Here is an 18,534-nt window from a genome sequence, read left to right on the forward strand (position 1 = left end):
TTTTTTTTTTAGTAGAGACGGGGTTTCACCGTGTTAGCCAGGATGGTCTCGATCTACTGACCTCGTGATCCGCCCGTCTCGGCCTCCCAAAGTGCTGGGATTACAGGCTTGAGCCACCGCGCCCGGCCAGTTATTATGTTTTTTAAAAGTTGAAATTTGATTCCTAAAGTTTTAACTGACCTTTCCCAGATGAACCAAAATGATTACAATTTTTTAAAGCTCTGTGCACAGCATATCAACATATATTTACTGAGAACCATATATTTTCTTGTAACCTAACACCAATTATGTTATATGAGCTTCATAATTCATAAGTTAATCAGCTAATAATTACCTTAATGAAACAGTCATAGTAGGTGAATGGAAGCACACACATTATAGGAAATATGGAATACTACAAATGATGACATAAATACATTCAGAAGACTGGACTTCATAATTGCCTATTTGCTCATGGACACAGTTATTAAAATCTTTGTGTCACAAGTAAACTCACCTGTTCACTATGTCTCTGCTATCCCTAATCAAATTGGCTTTACTTCAAATTTGAGTTCAAAAGTCGGTCAACATTGCATGGCAATTCTGTGATTTCCTGGTAAGCTTATTTTTCTACTTTGGCATGATTATTTCATAGTTCATTCTCTATTCCCAAATCTTCATATCCCTACCCACTTTGTACCATGCACTGAGTAAAAAGAAACTATCATCACCATCACTCAATCCTTCAATTAGCCCTCCCTGCATATGTGTTCATCTCCTTTCCTCCGACACAGTACAGGATGTGTTCCATGTGTTCTAACTTCTTCCTATGATCTTCTCAAATGCTGCGCAGCTGTGCCCTTTGCCTATCACTTCTGGATAGTTAGACAGTCTCTCCCCCGTCCTTAAAAACCCCATCAAAAGTAGAACATGGTGTGTCCTTTCCCTTTTCCATGTTGAAAATAGCTTTTCTTGACCACTGATGAAGTTTCTGTTTTCCATTTGGGCTACACACCTGAATGTGTATCCACACATGTGCCATATTATTTGAATGTCTCAGAAACTTCGTCATTAATACGTTTATAAATAGAACTCTCATCATCCAACCCACCACTCAATCACTCCTGCCCCTCTATCTTCACTGCATGTGCCATAAGTACCACCATCCAAGCATTCATTCAAGCCAGAAGTCTCAACATTCTTAATTCCTCCCTTTCTCGCCTTCTTGGCTTTCAATCCAACAAGCGCTGTTGATTTCCATTACCAAAATATATCTTCTATCTTTCCATTTTTCTCCTTCTCTGTTGCTACTGCTTTAATTCAAATTATTATTTTCTATGAGCAACTAAAACATTTTTCTGACAGAAGAAGAAGGTATCATATCCAGGATGCTAATTTAAAGTCATGTGGCAAAAGGAGGCCTAGATTTGGCTTAGTGTTAGAGTTGAAAGTGCTGTAATATCTTTCCAATTAGCAAAAACAAGGTCGCGTTTTTCTTTGAGAATGGCTCCTTAGCCTGTTGCTTTCCTTATCTGAAGGATCCCAAGGGGACGTGGCCTAGGAAGTCACTGGGGATGATGAGAAAAGCTGGTGATGAGACAACTCACAGACCTGTGGAGAAGGAAGATTTCTGAAAGCTGTGTTTTCTAGCTCATATAGTCAACTCTACAAAAGAGCATATTTGACAGTCAAACAATTAATACACATTTATCTAGCGAGGCACCATAGTCTAATAGGATTGGGCATTTTTCAAAACAAGAGTATTTTGAAAACATATATTTAACTTAAACACTTTATTTTATCTTGATACAGTTTTCAACATCAGGTTATTTTCAGTAAGGCTGCAGTATTTCTCAAATACTCTTTGTCAAACTAGAAAAAAAAAAACATGAAATAAATCAGAAAAGTTGTGTTTTAATTATTTGTAATTTTCTATCTATTTATTGGGAAAACCACCCTAATTTAATAGCACTTTTAAAGCTTATTTTGTATTTAAGATTTTTTTTGGACAGATATCTGATCAAATCAAATCAATTTATATATCTACAAGTTCCCCTTCAAAGATATTATTGGCTACAATAGAAGATAAGGATTAAGTATCATACGTACAAAAATGGTTTTCATTCAAGAACTTCTTTAAAAATGACGTGTGTAATTATTTGAAAGTAAATTGTACCTTTTGCATTTTGTGTAGGACCAGGTTCAATATAGTAATGGTTGTCTCCACAGGGGTGTGTGGTAATTGTTGATTGCATATTTGCTTTTATTTATTCAATATTTATCTTTTCATTTTCTTGTTTTCTGGGGATTTGAGGCATTAAACTGACTTATTTCTAGAGTAATCTCCCAAGCGACATTTGGGGTGGCAAAATGATTTCAGGGAAAAGGAGAGCACACATCACTAACATTAAGTATTAAACTTCAGAGATTAAAGATTTCACAAACTCTGGTATTAATGTATTAATCTCCTAGTACAAAAACTGTAATTGTTTAGATTATTTGACACCAAGTTTATCTTCAGCTACTTTTGAACTTTGCTTCTTTAAATTTAGAATGTAATCTCCCATAAGTACCTGGTCCATTTTCCTCTGAGAAGAGCATATACTTGGTCCATGTCAGCTTCCAAGTTTGGTCAATTACCCCTAGGAATCATCTCTGATGAACCTTTCCAGCATCAGTGATTACCATGATGTTCTTACAGCTTGAGGATTTTAAATAATAGGACAATCAGGACATGTTCCTTTTCATCTTTGCCTCCCATAATTTTCTTTGGTAGAGATCTTATCAAAAATGCTTGATTTTTTCCCCTAATTATAACTCTTCAAAGGAGAGAAAATGAGACTTGGAGCCCGGGTTTTCTAGCAAATGCTTCTAGGCCCACAGCTGCTCCAGCTTTTGAAGTTCCCTCTGCTCACCTCTTGATGCTGCAACCCTCTTAATAGCAGCATTAGCTATTTCAGCTCCATTTTTCTGACAGTCTTGGTGGAGAGAGTGAGGGAAAGCCTTTCATGTAGGACTTTGTTGCCCTGATATGATGCTTGAAAGATAGAAATAATTCTGATTTATCTAGTCCTGGCACATACATGTAGCTGTAGTGTCCTTGCTTAGTAAGCAGGATTGGCTTTCACTAGGTCTTTCTTTATTTGCCATTAATAATGGAGATTAGAACCCTATACAACCAATTTAAAAGACAATGACTCAAGGATGCACCTATTCAATACAATGCAGACATAAGATCCAAATTAAGCTCCAAACACTCCAAATAACAAACTCTCTGTTTCTAGTGAGAAATGGCTAGTGAATAAGCAAAAATATTAAATAAGATCCTTTCTTCTCATAGTTAGACAGGAAAAAGTAAAACATATATTGATGTTATAAATTAAAATAAGAAGAACAATGTGCAATAATATCAATCCTGTCCTTTAGTGGAAGGTGATTTTAACATTTATTAGTTTAGTTGCATAAATGCAGTCAAACCATACATGAAGTCATTTTTCTTCAACACCTGACAATGCCACAGCTCTGGATACCTACTTTGCTTTCCAGATAGGGCAGAATAGAGTCATAGGGAGGTTCTGCCTCTTGTTGAAAAAGAAGTTGTTGAAGTTGTTGATAATATTTGCGTTCATCAATTTCAATGTGGATGTTGAGAAAGAACCACATGTAAGCACGTGCTTTGGCATATACTGAACACTGACTTATTCCATGGACATATTAAACCCTTTTAACTCTTCACAAACATTTTTTTTTTCTTTTTACTTTTTTGGATCTTATATGAAAGTATATGTGAATATACTTTGATTCTTGGGGGAGAGGGGACAGAAAAAACTGTGTAAATTTGAGGCAGGATAAAAACTGTTGTGCTTGTTCTTTTTGTTATGTATGAGAAAAACAAGTATAGCCCAGTGAATATCTGAAGACGGAATAAATTGGAATACTTGTGCTTGGAAGGAAAGTGAAGTTTTTTGTACAGTTAAGTTAATTGGGCACATCTTTTAACAGACTGAGGTTTCTGAAAATCATTTCTGGTGCAAGTACAGTTTCAAAGTATGCTTTTCAATCATATTTTGTACTTGTTCTTTGAAGGTTAATTAATATTTATATTTTCAGAGTCGTGCTATTGTTCAAATGATATAGCTGGAGCTTCAGAGCAAGACGCTATAGTAGTATAGACAAAACAAAATAGGTTGGTAACTGGTACATGGTGATCTGCTCTTCTTATTGGAATCCTCTCTTGGTGTTATTTGACAGTGTATATCCTAGAAACCTTACTATGGGGCTACAATGGGCAAGATTCCATTATTCGGTAGATAGATTTATTCCTGAAGATTGTGAGAAAACCCAGTGTTAATCTATTGGGACTTGATGCATGGATAGTTAGGTTTAAGGAAAATATTTACCCCTGTTCCTGCAAATTGGGAATTCAGGACTGTTTTCTGAGGCACTGAGATTCTTGAAGCTCTCCTGTTGGTGGTGAATGACTACCTTTCCCTCGTGTGACAGCTGGAATTGCTCTGGCATTTCCTGTAGAATAGTTTTAGTTTATCTTTCATCTTTTGATGGCCTTGTTCTAACCTAGAAAGAAGTTTGGAGAGCAGAGTTCTCTTACACCATCATAACTGCATATCTCTACCTGCATACCACATTAGTGGCTGCAACAGAAAACTGTAGAGAGCTCTGGCCAGTGGAGCAATGTCTTGGGAATCTCACCAGTTGCTGCAGCTTAGCACAGTAAGAGCCCAGGCAGTGGGGCTCTGGGGAGCTTGTACTTGACAGTCTCTAGGGGACTCAGAAACAGCTGGGAGACATTTGAAGAGAAGGAGAGTTGCCAAATAAACATGAAAAGTCCTGAGTAAACGTTGCAAAGCAAAATCAATTCCCTAAATCTCTCTGTCTGAATACCACAAAAATAATAAAACAAATAAGAAAAAGGTTGGCCAGCAAAAAACTAAGTAAAAAACAAGATTTATCCCTCCTGTCATATGCTTCTAAAAGATACAACCGAGAGAAATTAAAAAAAAAATAGTAAAGTTGATAATTGCATCTCCCTTCCTAAGATGTGGCACCAGAGATTAATGAGTCACCAAACTTCTGAGAGCTCTTATTCATATCCTACAATCTTGGGACGATCAAATTAAGGATGTTCAACTGAATCTAGAGAAAAGCAAATAATGATTCCAGCTATGGTGGAAGACTCACCTGCTACCAAGAAATGTTGATGGAAGCTGAAGGAATTCACTGTGTTCCTAGAATCTGTGGTGAATTAGGCCATTGAACTGAATTCTTCAGGCATTACTTCCATTAAATATGTAACAGCCACAACAGGTTGGAGAGTACCCTGATAGGAAGACATTAAACCATCACTTGGATACCAGGGGCTGCCAAACTTTGGGCTGTGGGCTGACCACTGATCTTGTGAATAAAGTTCTTTTGGAACACAGCTATGCTCATTTGTTTATGTATCATCTATGGTTAGTTTTATGCTAAAACAGCACAGATGAGTAGTTGCAATAGAGACCACAGTGGCACAAAGTTCACATATTTACTATGTATCTTGTTGCGGAAAAAGTTTGCCCATTCTCGTCATAGAAGAAAGCGCGGAGTTTAGGTTTGCCAAAACAGAAAATCGTGCTCAGATAAGATGAATAGTGAAAAATACGTTTTACTAATTGCACTACAGAATATACAGAAAGGCTAACTAGAGCTATCTACGTCAAGTATATTAAGTTACAAATAAGAAGGAGAAAAATGGCATGGTGTTTGTGTCAGCAAGCCACACACATACACATACAGACACACATACACACACACACACACATACACAACGTGCATGCACAGTAAAGAAAGAACCACAAAATCTAGTTTGGGAAAAAACATAACTTAAAGAAAAATGGAAATAGTACTTTATACCATGAAAATTACTAGTTAGAGTATAACTTAAGGAAGCATTTCAAAGACAAGATGATAAACCAACATAAATTGATGAACATAAATATAGAGCTCAGTAAATAACTGGATATTTACAAAGCAATAAGCAACAAAGCAACACTCATCTTCATACAACTACTAAATAAATTAGAAAAAACTGGAAACGAAAGAGATTGGGCTAAAAAATCAAATCATGGAAATGAACAAAAGCCTTGAGCATAAATATAAGTTCAGAAAAAAGAGAAATGATTTATAAACTAACAAAAAGCTGGAGATAGACAAATATGTCCTGACATTGATATTTGCTATTCCTATAGTAGAAAACATAAAGCAGGGCAGGTACATTTCATTGAATTAAAGGGAGAAATAATGTTCGAATGGAATGAATATACCATATTCCAGGAAAATCTGACACAGAGCCAAAGGGGTCTTTTTAAAGTTGTCTTTTAAAGTCTCTGGGTATTCATGAAGAAAAGCAAATCATTTATAATGGGAGAAACAAAATCAGACTGGTCTTCACCATGACAACTTTCAATGACAGAAGGTAATGAGATAATAACTAATAGTTGCTAAGGGAGATGAAATGTAACTCAAGAATATAATAGTTGTTCTTCACATATGAAGGTAACAGATAAATAGGCTAATGCAGAGAAGAATTTATAGACTAAAAGACGTACAAAATCTTCTGAGACCTTACTTCCCCAATGAAAACTCAAACAAAACTTCACGAAGCTTAATCATTCAAAAGAGGAGTGAAGGAACCCTACTAAAAAGAGGAGTGCAGCATTAAATGTCAGAAGAGAGCATGGTGGTGTTTGCAGTGCACTGAGGAGCAAGGTAACACAGGCACATTTTATACACAGGTTATCTTGCTAGCTGAAAGTCAACCACACATTCTCAAACATGCCAGAATGTATGAATAAAGGAACCTTCTGTCCAGAAAACTGACACAAGTAGATAAGCACTTAGATCATTAAAGAAAGAAAAAATAATGATACCAACACAGGTGTTTAGTCAGTCAAGAGCCAACAGAGATGTAAATAAAAATTAGAAACTCAGAAGTAACCTCGCCATAATAATAACTAGTGATATTATTCAGGGCAATTATTGAAACAAACAGAATAGAGTTGTAGAACATAATTTAAAAAATCATCATCCTTGAAACAGAAAAAGAGATGTTGAGGCAAGGGAATTCGATATGGAAGAAAATATGCTAATTTTATAAATTTTTATGGATTGGCGTCAATAGATATTGACTATAATTGAGAAACTTTGTTTCAGAAAAACAGAATGATTCCTATGCCTTCAATTTCTATGGTTATCTGTTTCTATAATCTTTAATATCTCTTAGGAACAAATAGTTCACATGGCGATAAAATATTTCTCTAAAGTGGAGTGATTCTATTAGTTTCATCACAATTTTAATTTATCCTATAAAATTCAAATAATATTAAATGCTCTCAAACTTAAAATTGCACAGATGCACTTTATCTTGTTACTTATATCCATCCATTGATCCACACACATGTATCCATTGTTCCTTCCATTAGTCTCCTTGCTTCTCTCTTTATCTGTTGTTTTACAATCACATTTATCTTTGTCGTTATATTTATATGTATATGTATATACACGGATTAAAATGTGTAATGTAACATTTCCCTAATGTTGGCGGTGGCTATTTCTGTGTAATCATGTTTTTAAAAATTATTTTTCTTTCTTTGTTATGTTTATTGCTTGTGTTAAAATAATAGACATGTAAAATCATTATTTAAACAAAAAGTGATTTAGCTCACTATTCATAAGCCCTAAGAACATTTGGATTATATAAGTGAAAATTTAAAATCCTGGAAGATTTGACATATCATTTACAAACAGCATTGTGAAATTTGGAAAGCAAAATAATTTTTTCAATGCAGTGGACCTTTCCGGCTTATGAAAAATTATAAAGTGGACAAAGCCCACCTGCCCTGTGTGCGTTCTTTCTCTTATGTTATGACTGTCAACATGCAAATGGTATACAATTTGTGAAAATCTATTAGTATAGGAATCCCATGGAGGGCACTGTAGGAATCCCATCGGGGGCACTATGCAGAGTATTTTTAACTTTGTGGTTTCCCACAGGTTCTCTAAGATAACTACTTTTTTTTTTTTTTTTTCTGAGACAGATTCTTGCACAGTCACCCAGGCTGGAGTGCAGTAGCCCTGTCTCGGCTCACTGCAAGCTCCGCCTCCCGGGTTCACGCCATTCTCCTGCCTCAGCCTCCCGAGTAGCTGAGACTACAGGCGCCCGCCACCAGGCCCAGCTAATTTTTTGTTTTTAGTAGAGACGGGTTTTCACCGTGTGAGCCAGGATGGTCTCGATGTCCTGACCTCGTGATCCGCCCGCCTCGGCCTCCCAAAGTGCTAGGATTACAGGCTTGAGCCACCGCGCCAGGCCGATAACAACTCTTTTTTTTTTTTTTTTTTGCTGTTTCCTGTGTCCATTTAGTAAGATATGGTTGCAAGACATTGCTACCTGACCTGTTATCCTATTGTATAATACTTTCTACACGACACTTGTGTAACAACTCCATCCAAAGTAGTGAATAATACCACGCAGCAAATGAGAAAGGCGTTTATGAATACAAATGCGTCGGGATGCTCCTCAAATCCCATATCCCTTTTGCTGACAAAAAGGAAAGGGATTGAACCACTAGTTGAATATCCAGCATTACAATCTTCCTTTTTTTTTTTTTCTAAAAAACATCTAAAGATCTAAAGAAAGCTTGATTAATATGTTATTTATTTAGAAAGTCAAATGAGTAAAAGTTAGACTGCAAGGGGCTTAGAAAACATCCAATGAATTAGTATGCCTAAATAAACTGAAGATCATTAATAAAATCCATTGTTTTGGTCTTTGAAAAATATGATTGATTTTAATGATTAGCCACATCCCTAGAAATTGGATTCACATCTATTCTCTTCTGAATATTGCCACACTTCCTAATGATAATCCAAGCAGATGATCATAAAAGGCAACAAGGATAATGCAAGAGCCTGAAGGTGCCTGGAGGTGGGAAGGTGAGTGCAACATGGTTTGGGTCCCAGCTGTGTTTCACTTTTAAAAGATCATGTGTTTCTCGTTAGACCATCTTCTCTGTCCTGTGCTTTCATCCCTACTCTTCACAGTTCAACATAGGAGCCAATTACAGAGGCTCCAGTGTGTTCTTTAGCTCCCTTTGCCTTTACCCTGTTGTTTCTCACATGCTACCTGGACAAAAAGCTCAAGGCTTTTTTGTCTTGAATTGAATCATAGTAGAAGCTTAACCCCTCCCACTTCAGAGCAGTTATATTTTTATGTGGGTAAACATTTAAAATATAATCAAGGGAAATTGGTTCAAATCTGTTTCATTACAGCATAGAAGTAATTGCCAAGTAGGCTTTACATTCATTCAAAATATGAATTGTAGCTCTGGGGGGACCACCGGAGGGAGCACTGGCCTCCCATCCCCTATATGCTGGGCTGTATCTTGAGTTTCATGTCTGCCATGTGGACCAAACCCACCCCTGTGACCACAGACAGAGAGGCAGTCCTGGGCTGCTGGAGAGTCCTGGAATCCTTGACTTCTCCTCCATTCCCCTTCCCCTCATCATCACCTCATCCCTCCAAAAGCCACAAGTGTGTAAAATATATTCATTTGCCAGAGGCTGTTTATTCTGTTTAATAGACACCTATTGGCCCCTCATCCTTTCTTTTTAGATTGTCTGAACAGGCACAACGCAAATTAGTACAAAATGCTTTCAGCCAAGTGTCAGGTGGAATCACGGTAATGAATGCTCCACTCTTGCACTTTCTAACTTTTTTGGTGCCATACTGACAGCTTTGTCTCCCTCAATTAGAGATTCCTTGATGTGTTGTTCTCTGTGTGGAGCCCCAAAACCTATACTGTAAGTTTGGGAGGTTCTGTTTCATAAAGACATCTTGAGCTCACTGTGAAAGAATAAATTATAAGGATTAGAGACTGGAGTTTTGCAAAGTCTCAAACATATTTTTCTGAATGGGGCATTTCCAGGCTTCTTTGGTTCTAGTAAAGATTAGGAAGTTGTACAACCATGCCACATATGAATGATAGGTTGCAATCCTTAAGCAGGAGACTCATTAATGACCTTGGTTTAAAACAAGCCCTTGGAGCCAGGAACTACTGGTAGCCCTTAATGTTCTTACACAAAATGTATCTGTTCAAGTACTTCTGATATTACAGGGGAACCTTAGTTAGCATGCAACAAAAAGGCAACTATTATTACACATTGATAATGTTTGTAGTTCTCAGCTCAGCTTATATAGAAATAAGTTTAATTGGAACTTACATGATAATCTTCCAGGTCTAATTATTTTTAAACCATTAACAAATTTTATTTTATTTTTTTGAGATGGAGTGTTGCTTTGTCCCTTAGGATGGAGTGCAGTGGTGTTATCTCAGCTCACCGCAAACTCCACCTCCCAGGTTCAAGCGATTCTCCTGCCTCAGCCTCCCAAGTACCTGGATTACAGGTGCCCGCCACCACACCTGGCTAATTTTTGTATTTTTAGTAGAGACAGCGATTCACCACATTGGCCAGGCTGGTCTCAAACTCCTGACCTCAGGTGATCTGCCTGCCTCAATCTCCGAAAGTGCTGGGATTACAGGCATGAGCCACTGTGCCTGGCCCCATTCACAAATTTTAGAAAAATTCTCTCCTCCTCTTTACCTCTCTGTCTCCATGGCTTCATCTCTCTCCTTTTCTCTCTTCTGCTCCGTTTCTTTCTATTTTTTTCTATGTCTGATGACGGCATATTATATTTTATCTAATATCATTTGAAACCTAAAGCAATTATCAATTATCACTAAAGTTATCATCATCATCCACCTATTTATTAAAGCCTGTGGAATATAATCCTTTTAGTAACTCAAAATGTAGAAAATACGATAATAGATTCATGTCTACAATAATAATTTAAAATAATGCAAACTGTCTAATTGCCTCTAGTCCAAATGGTACCAATTAGATGATATTTACTGGGATTGCTTTCCAACATAATTCCTCTGATAATCCAAGTTCCACCAACAAAGTGGGCTTTTAGAAGCCATTTGCTATTGCAAGACTCCTGGAAAATTTGGGTAGACCGCTAGACACCTAACTTAAATCTGAGCCAATCGGATCCTAGAAGTATTAGGGATCTGAGTATCAGGCAGATGTCTCTGGGAGGCATAAGGAACATCCATGAATAACTGTTGCTGAGATTCCTAGGTTGGATCTGGCTCTCCAGTTTATTAAATTTTTCAACCTTTTCTCTGATTCCATGCAATGCTTTTCTCACAAATCTTTTGAAGATAGCCACCATAGTTACTTGTGACAAAAATAATCTTATGTAATCAGATTTGGATAACTAAACATGAGCAAACTTTAAATGAGATATTGAGTGTAAATCTGTAATCATCTTTTACTGTCAGTGGAATCTCTAAGGCGTGATAGTCGGCCTGGCAACCTAGGTTTTAATAATGGATGATTATAATAAGTGCGTAACTTTTCTTTTCTTGGCCTTGATTTCTGTTTTTATTTTTCTTCTTCTGACAAAATTTAAAAACAGATGAAATTAAACAGAATTTATTGGGAATATGACAATTTATTCCAAATTAGTTGCATTTAGATGATAAGATATATTTAGATGAAGAAAAATACTCATTCACATAAGTCAAAATGAAATGTGGAAAAATTGAAATGTATTTAAAGGTGTTACTTTTCAACTCTTCAGTTTTAACCAGTTGTTTTATTTTATGACATACTTGCATTTCCATGTTTAGGATAGAACATGGAACATGTATGTTACTGCCTATATTAGGCAATTCTTGCATTGCTATAAAGACATACCTGAGGTTTAATTGGCTCAAGGTTTTTCAGGCTGTACAGGAAGCATAGTGCCAGCATCTGCTTCTAGGGAAGCCTTGGGAAGCTTTTACTCATGGTGGAAGGCAAAGCTGGAACAGGCATCTTCACGTGGATAAAACAGGAGCAAGAAGAGGAGGGAGGTGCCATACATTTTAAATGACCACCTCTCATGAAAACACACTCACTATGGTGACAGCAGCACCAAGTCATGAGGAATCTGCCCCTATTACCCAAACACCTCTCACTAGGCCCCACATCCAACACTGGGGATTGCAATTCGACATGAGATTTGGAGAGGACATCCAAAGTATTTCACTGCCATGGCTTTTTCAATAAATTTCAAATCATCAATTATAGAACTAGTTTAATTTTTCATTCCAGTTCACAAACTGTAATGAATTCTATACCATATGATTTCCAATACTTGAGATGATTCTTGGTTTTTGATTTACTTGCCCCCAGATAGATAGTTATATATTTACTCACATATATCAAATCTTGTATACAAAAGGTGCAATATTATGAACCAGGGTTTTATATTGCTGGAAAGACATCTTACAAAAATAAATTAAATAAAAGCTAACACATGCTATAAACTTTTAATACATATGTAACAATTCAGTTAATATAATAAGTGTAGCTCAAATGTTCTTTCATGAGGAAGGGAGAGTGGATTTTTATAATGGACTGAACTTGGCTGAAGATGCATGAGGCAAGAGTCCAGGGAAGCTGACTCAAACGTGAAATTATTCTTTTCCAAAAAGATTTCCCTATAGCAAACAGCATTTTTTTTTCTTTGAAGAGTTCTAGTGGCACTCAAGAGTAAGGTCATCTTTTGCATACATACCTAGAACACAGAATCCTATGTAGAACATCCATCATTTATTAATGATTGTGTGCTCTATTTCATTGCTGAGTGCCTATGAAGGAGAGTCTATAAATTTCACCACTTATTGAGAATATAATCTAAAACAAATCATTATCCCTCAAAAGAACCTGAGGGCAAATAGGATATAGATAGGTATACATTAACATTCGAGGGATGTAATCTCTGTGCCTGCAGAAAAATTTGGTGCCATATTTATTTTCCCAAAATGCAGGAAGCTTACATTTTAGTGAAAGAGAAAAGCCAGTAGTCTTTATTTTTTCAATTCATAGACTAAAATATTTTCAACTATTTTAGCTATAAGCATGAAGACAAATCTATATAAGTAGATGCAATACAATTATTTTAAAAGCAAAGACAATAGAGCAAAGCAAATTAACAGTTTATTTATGAAAAGCCATCTTCATACATTATTTTACTTAATCTTTATAATATCTCAGTGTGGTGAATGTTATAATAACCATTTTGTAAAAGCTCAGAATAACATTTTAAAAATTACCTTAATGCAAATATCTGATAGGTAGAACAACCAGAATTTGAACTCTGGTTGGTCTAATTCCAAAGCCTTGGGCTACTTCCATTATGCCATGTTTCTATTATGAAAGTCACATAATAGGAGGAGAAAATGAGATAATTAAAATGTGTGTTTTCTTGTACATAGTCAATCCTAGCCATCTAATTTCTGGGATATATGTTGAGCATTGGTTCCTAGTTTTTTCATTTGTGAAGTCCCTTTTGCCTTGTGGAATAAAATTCATTATGCCTAATGCAAAGCTATTAATATACAAAATAGCTTGCTTTCATTATTCTCATTACTTAATAAGTATGTTTTTATTTGAGTGCTAACCTTAGTCTAAAATGAGAAAAATGAGACTAATGACTGACTGAAGAAAGGAAAAAGTATTTTTTTCCTACAGTTCATCACAAAAAATACAATAAATATTGATATTATAAGCCATAACAACATTCAATATTGAATGTTTACAAAGTGAACACACTGGCATTTATCACATCTTAAATACAATTTGTCACAAAGCCTTACATTTTTGTTGAATACAGGTAATTTAAACAGAAGAGAGGACCCACCTCCCCCAACAAAATGTCCAGTCCTATTCTATGAAACCTATGAACATGTTACCCTACACTGCAAAAGGGACTTCACAGATGTCAGTAAGTTAAGGCCATTGAGATGAATGATTCTGGATTGTCTGGTGGGCCCAATGTGATCAAAAGTTTCCGTAGAAGAGTTAGAGAAGATGCAATAATGGAAGCAGAATCAAAGAGAGATTTGAAGATGCTGCTGTCTTCGGAGAGAATGGCCAGGAGGCAAGGAACACAAGCAGCCCCTAGAAGTTGGAAAAGGTAAGGAAATAGATTTTTCTCAAGAGCTTCTAGAAGGAACTCAGGTTTGAAGACCAACACCTGGAATTCTTTATACCTAGTGAAACTCATTGCTGACTTCTGACTTCCAGAATTGTAAAAAGCTAACAATGTGCATTGCTTTACGTCACTGTGTGTGGTGATCTGTTATAGCAGTGATGGGAAACAAACACAACAGGTAAATGGAAAGGTAGAGTTTTGGGTCCTAACTCTTCCAGTTGCATCATAAGGCTCAATATGATGAATGCTGCAATAACCACAGAATAATATTCAATGACTGCGTTTTGCAAGGCATTTAGGCAGGTATATTCTGTGACTATGTATCTCAGTAACCTATTTGGGGAAAAGCTCATTTAGCAAATATATCAAAATCAAAATTAAATGAAAACCATTAACTAGCCTTTATGTTAATGTTTTTGTTTGATATCTTAAGTTTTTGCTGAGTGCAATGAACACTCCTGATGCTTAGGATAATAATACATATTCCATTATTTCAAACCCCATGTTTTTTGTTTTACTTGTGAATCTCTTATTCTTGTTCTCTGCTTTCAGATTTCACATATTAATTCTCCTCTTTATCATGTGGGCATTTTGACAACATTTGTAACGTGAGTATATCTAGCACAATGATGTGACAAGGTAGAGATACAGCAAATACTTTCTGAAAGCCCGTAAATAGCCACATGCAACCTGGAAAGCTGAGGCAGGAAGATCTCCTGAAGTCAGGAGTTTGAATCTAGCCTGGGCAACTCATAGCAAGACCTCCATCTGTACAAAAAAAATTTTTAAAAAGAGCTGGGTGCAGTGGTGGGTACTAGCTGGGTGGCTGAAGTGGGAGGATTACCTGAGCCTAGGAGTCCCGGGTTGCATCACTGCACTCCAACCTGGGCAACATAATGAAACTGTCTTTCTCTCTCTGTCTCTCAAAAAAAAAAAAAAGAAAAAAGAAAAAAAAGCGTGAAAATTAAAACAAGCATGAATTAGGCATGGTAATGATTTAAAAGGGGGCAATGAGAGTCTGTGTAATGCTGTAATGCTATAAACTGGGCACTTCTCTTCAGTTACACTTTAAGAGTAACAGAAACTCTAAAACTCAGTTTGACAATATGTACCAACATCTAAAAAGATTCTATATCCTTTTTCCTGGCAATCTCATTTCAAGGAATCTATCTCAGAAAAAAAATAATCAAATATATACCAAAATAATTATGATAGTGATGATGATTAACAGTGAAAAAATGTGAGGAAGATAACTACTATGTCAATTATTTTTTTTAAATGTAATACCCTAGAAAATGGGATACAGAATTTTATGTGTTAATAGAACGATACAATATGTTTTGCTTTCTTGGTTAGACATTTTTCTAATTTCTAAAGTTTACACACTTTTTCATATCTCTTATGAATGGAAAAGTTGGTATAACATTTATGTATCCTGTGTGTTCCCAAAACAAAGGGAAAATGACTTGATGATTCATTTGAGAGCTCAGACACACAAAATGCTTGTTTTAATGTCAGAATCATCTCAAGTGACCACCAACATGAATCAAATCTAGTGTGTGACTCTCTAATTATTTACACCTATAATAACCACCAGAGGCTCACTGCAGCACAAGAGGTAGCTTTAGTACTCAGAGCATTTGTATGTAAATGAAATAGATATTGACACAGTACACCTAAGCAACTGGTTTAACTGTTTTTAATGGAACTAATTCATGTGAAAGTCAAGCAACAAAAAGTTACCACATTTCTCTACAAAATAGATGGCAAGCTATTTGACTAGAATGGTTAAATCAACAAGTATCACCACATATGACTGCTTTTTTTCAAATGATCAAATTACAGAAAGCAATATGGCTCTTAGAATGGTGCACAGAGCCTACCATTTTCGCTGGCTTATTCTAGGTCCTCACAGATAATTCTTGAATCCATGTTTTAATAATTTACTAATGTCTATCAAATACTTATCACATTTTTTTACTTTTTTGACTTTTAAGCAAGTACCTCCAACATTAAAATGCCTTAGTCTGTGCTACTAATACACTGTGAGATTAGTTCCCAGTTTGGTTCTTGTCAGCCTGGTATTAGAATTATAATGCAATAGAAATTAATAATACCCAAGTTTGAAGCCTTGCATATTATTTGAACCATATTTTTTCATAGATTTCCCTTTTCCTCCAAGGACCCTGTCTCCACAAACTTTGAGGTGAAAACCAAGAAGGAATGCTTTCCTCCTAAATCTCTTTGATATTATTCGACAGTGCTTATTAATTTTCCAGTGAGCCCCAGACACATTGCGCGGTAGGGTCTTTCAGATGGACACATTCAAGTCAGCTATAAAGCTGTGCTCCACGTGCTGCCATCAGCGTAGCCCATGTGTCTTATGGGAATACCTGACAGTGTCTGCTCTGGGCAGCAGACACCACTGACAATAATGGGCACTGTGGTTTTGCCTGAACACAAATTGTTCCCTTCTTCTGAAAATAACACCTTGATTCTCTTTGGGACCATTACTGAATGCATGGACTTTCAACCTACACTGCCATGTTTGAATCTCAACTCTGTGAGATATTGGACAAGTTACTTAACATCTCTGTGCATACAGCTAATCATCTGTAAAATGGGGATATTATGAGGATGAACTGAGCAATTAATCACAAAAGCAATTAGAACAGTGCCTGACACATCATAAGCCCTATAGATTAACTGTTAACAAATAGACAAATCCTCTCTGTTGCATTCTGTTTCCATGAGATTCTCTGCACTCCCTTAGCCAAGAAGTAACACTTGACCTAAGTCAAATCCGGCCAGGCTCATTGTTAATACACATCCTTGTCACACATATCCTGGTATGTAAGTCTGATCATTATTCTTTAGGGTAGATTCTCTGAAATGAGATGGCGGGCTGACATATCAAAATTGTTAAGATTCTAGTACATATTGTCAAACTGCTTTTTTAGGGAGTTTCTGTTACTTTTAGAAAGTAACTGGAGTACATTAAAAAGAAACATTTTAACAGTGAAGCCCTAGAGAACTTCTTCATTAGTTTCTGCTACCTAAAGCCTTAGAGTTGCCGGCTCCTGTATTTCATATAGAAGAAACAAATACTTCTCTTCTTATGAGAAGTTTGAATACTTTAAATAGGTTTAAGAGTCCTTTTTACGTCTTTCTTTTTATTTACTTATTTCGTATTTTTGATCGTTTATCATTGGTTTGTGGATGTTTATCTTATCACTATCTGAAGTAATATTTTAGAAGGTTAGCTTTTTTTTGTCTATGAAATGAAATGACATCCTGTCATGCAGAAGATTTATACTTTCTACATAACCAAATTTATCAATCTATTGTATGGCTTTTGGATTTTGAGTCATAATTAAGTTCTTCTGTACTTTAATAGGTAATGTAGTTTCTCCGTGTTTTCTTAAGTAGTTTCACATTTAAATTCTTGACTTATTTATTCTACAATTCTATAATCATTAATTATAGATTAATTTATTTGGAATTATGATGCTTGCCCAGAAGGATATATTTATTAAAAAAACTCTTCAATATTTTCTTCTAGTGTTTTTATGATTCAACATTTTTACTTCAATCATTGATCAATTTGTGATATATTTTGGTGCACAGTGGCAATGCAGTAGACTTATGCCGTTAATTAGTTTAGGAAGCATATGCTCAAGGATCCAGAGCTCTAGGTAGAAAGTATTTTTACTTCCTTTATTGAGGTGATTATTCTGGCACTACTTAATAAAAAAACTATTCTCTCACCTATGAACTGTCACAGCATTTTTATTTCCAGAAGCAGATGACTATAAACATAAGTGTTAATTTCTGGTCTCTCAATTGTTTTCCATTTTTCCATATTGCCATTTTTCTGCCAAAACTACACTCTCTTGATTTTTAAATTGTAGCTCCACAGTAAGTTTCAAAACTGGATGGTATCTGCCCTTCCACATTTTCTTCTTTTTCAAAATTGTGTTTGCTCTCTTAAGTATTTTGAACTCTCATATTAACTTTAGGATCAGATTAAGAATTTCTGCCAAAAAAATTATCCTAGAATTTTGATAGTGATTGTGAATTCATAGAAGTATTTAAAAAGAATTGCCGTTCAACCAATATTTACTCTCCTATCAATGAACATAAAGTATCTCTCCATTTATTTTGATCCTCTTCAATCTCTCTAAGCAATGATGCCTTAACCTTTTTATCCTATTGAAGATACAAATATTTTACTCTGTGTGTGTGTGTGTGTGTGTGTGTGTGTGTGTGTGTGATGGTCTCACTCTGTCACCCAGGCTTGAGTGCAGTGGCACAATCCTGACTCACTGCAGCCTCCACCTCCAAGGCTCAAGTGATCCTCCCACCTCAGCCTCTAGAGTATCTGGGACTACAGGTGCAAACAACCATGCCTTACTAATTTTTTGATTTTTTGTAGAGATGATGTCTCAGTATGC

Source organism: Trachypithecus francoisi, unplaced genomic scaffold, assembly GCF_009764315.1.
Source record: "Trachypithecus francoisi isolate TF-2019V2 unplaced genomic scaffold, Tfra_2.0 Lachesis_group3, whole genome shotgun sequence".
NCBI classification, from domain to species: Eukaryota; Metazoa; Chordata; class Mammalia; order Primates; family Cercopithecidae; genus Trachypithecus; species Trachypithecus francoisi.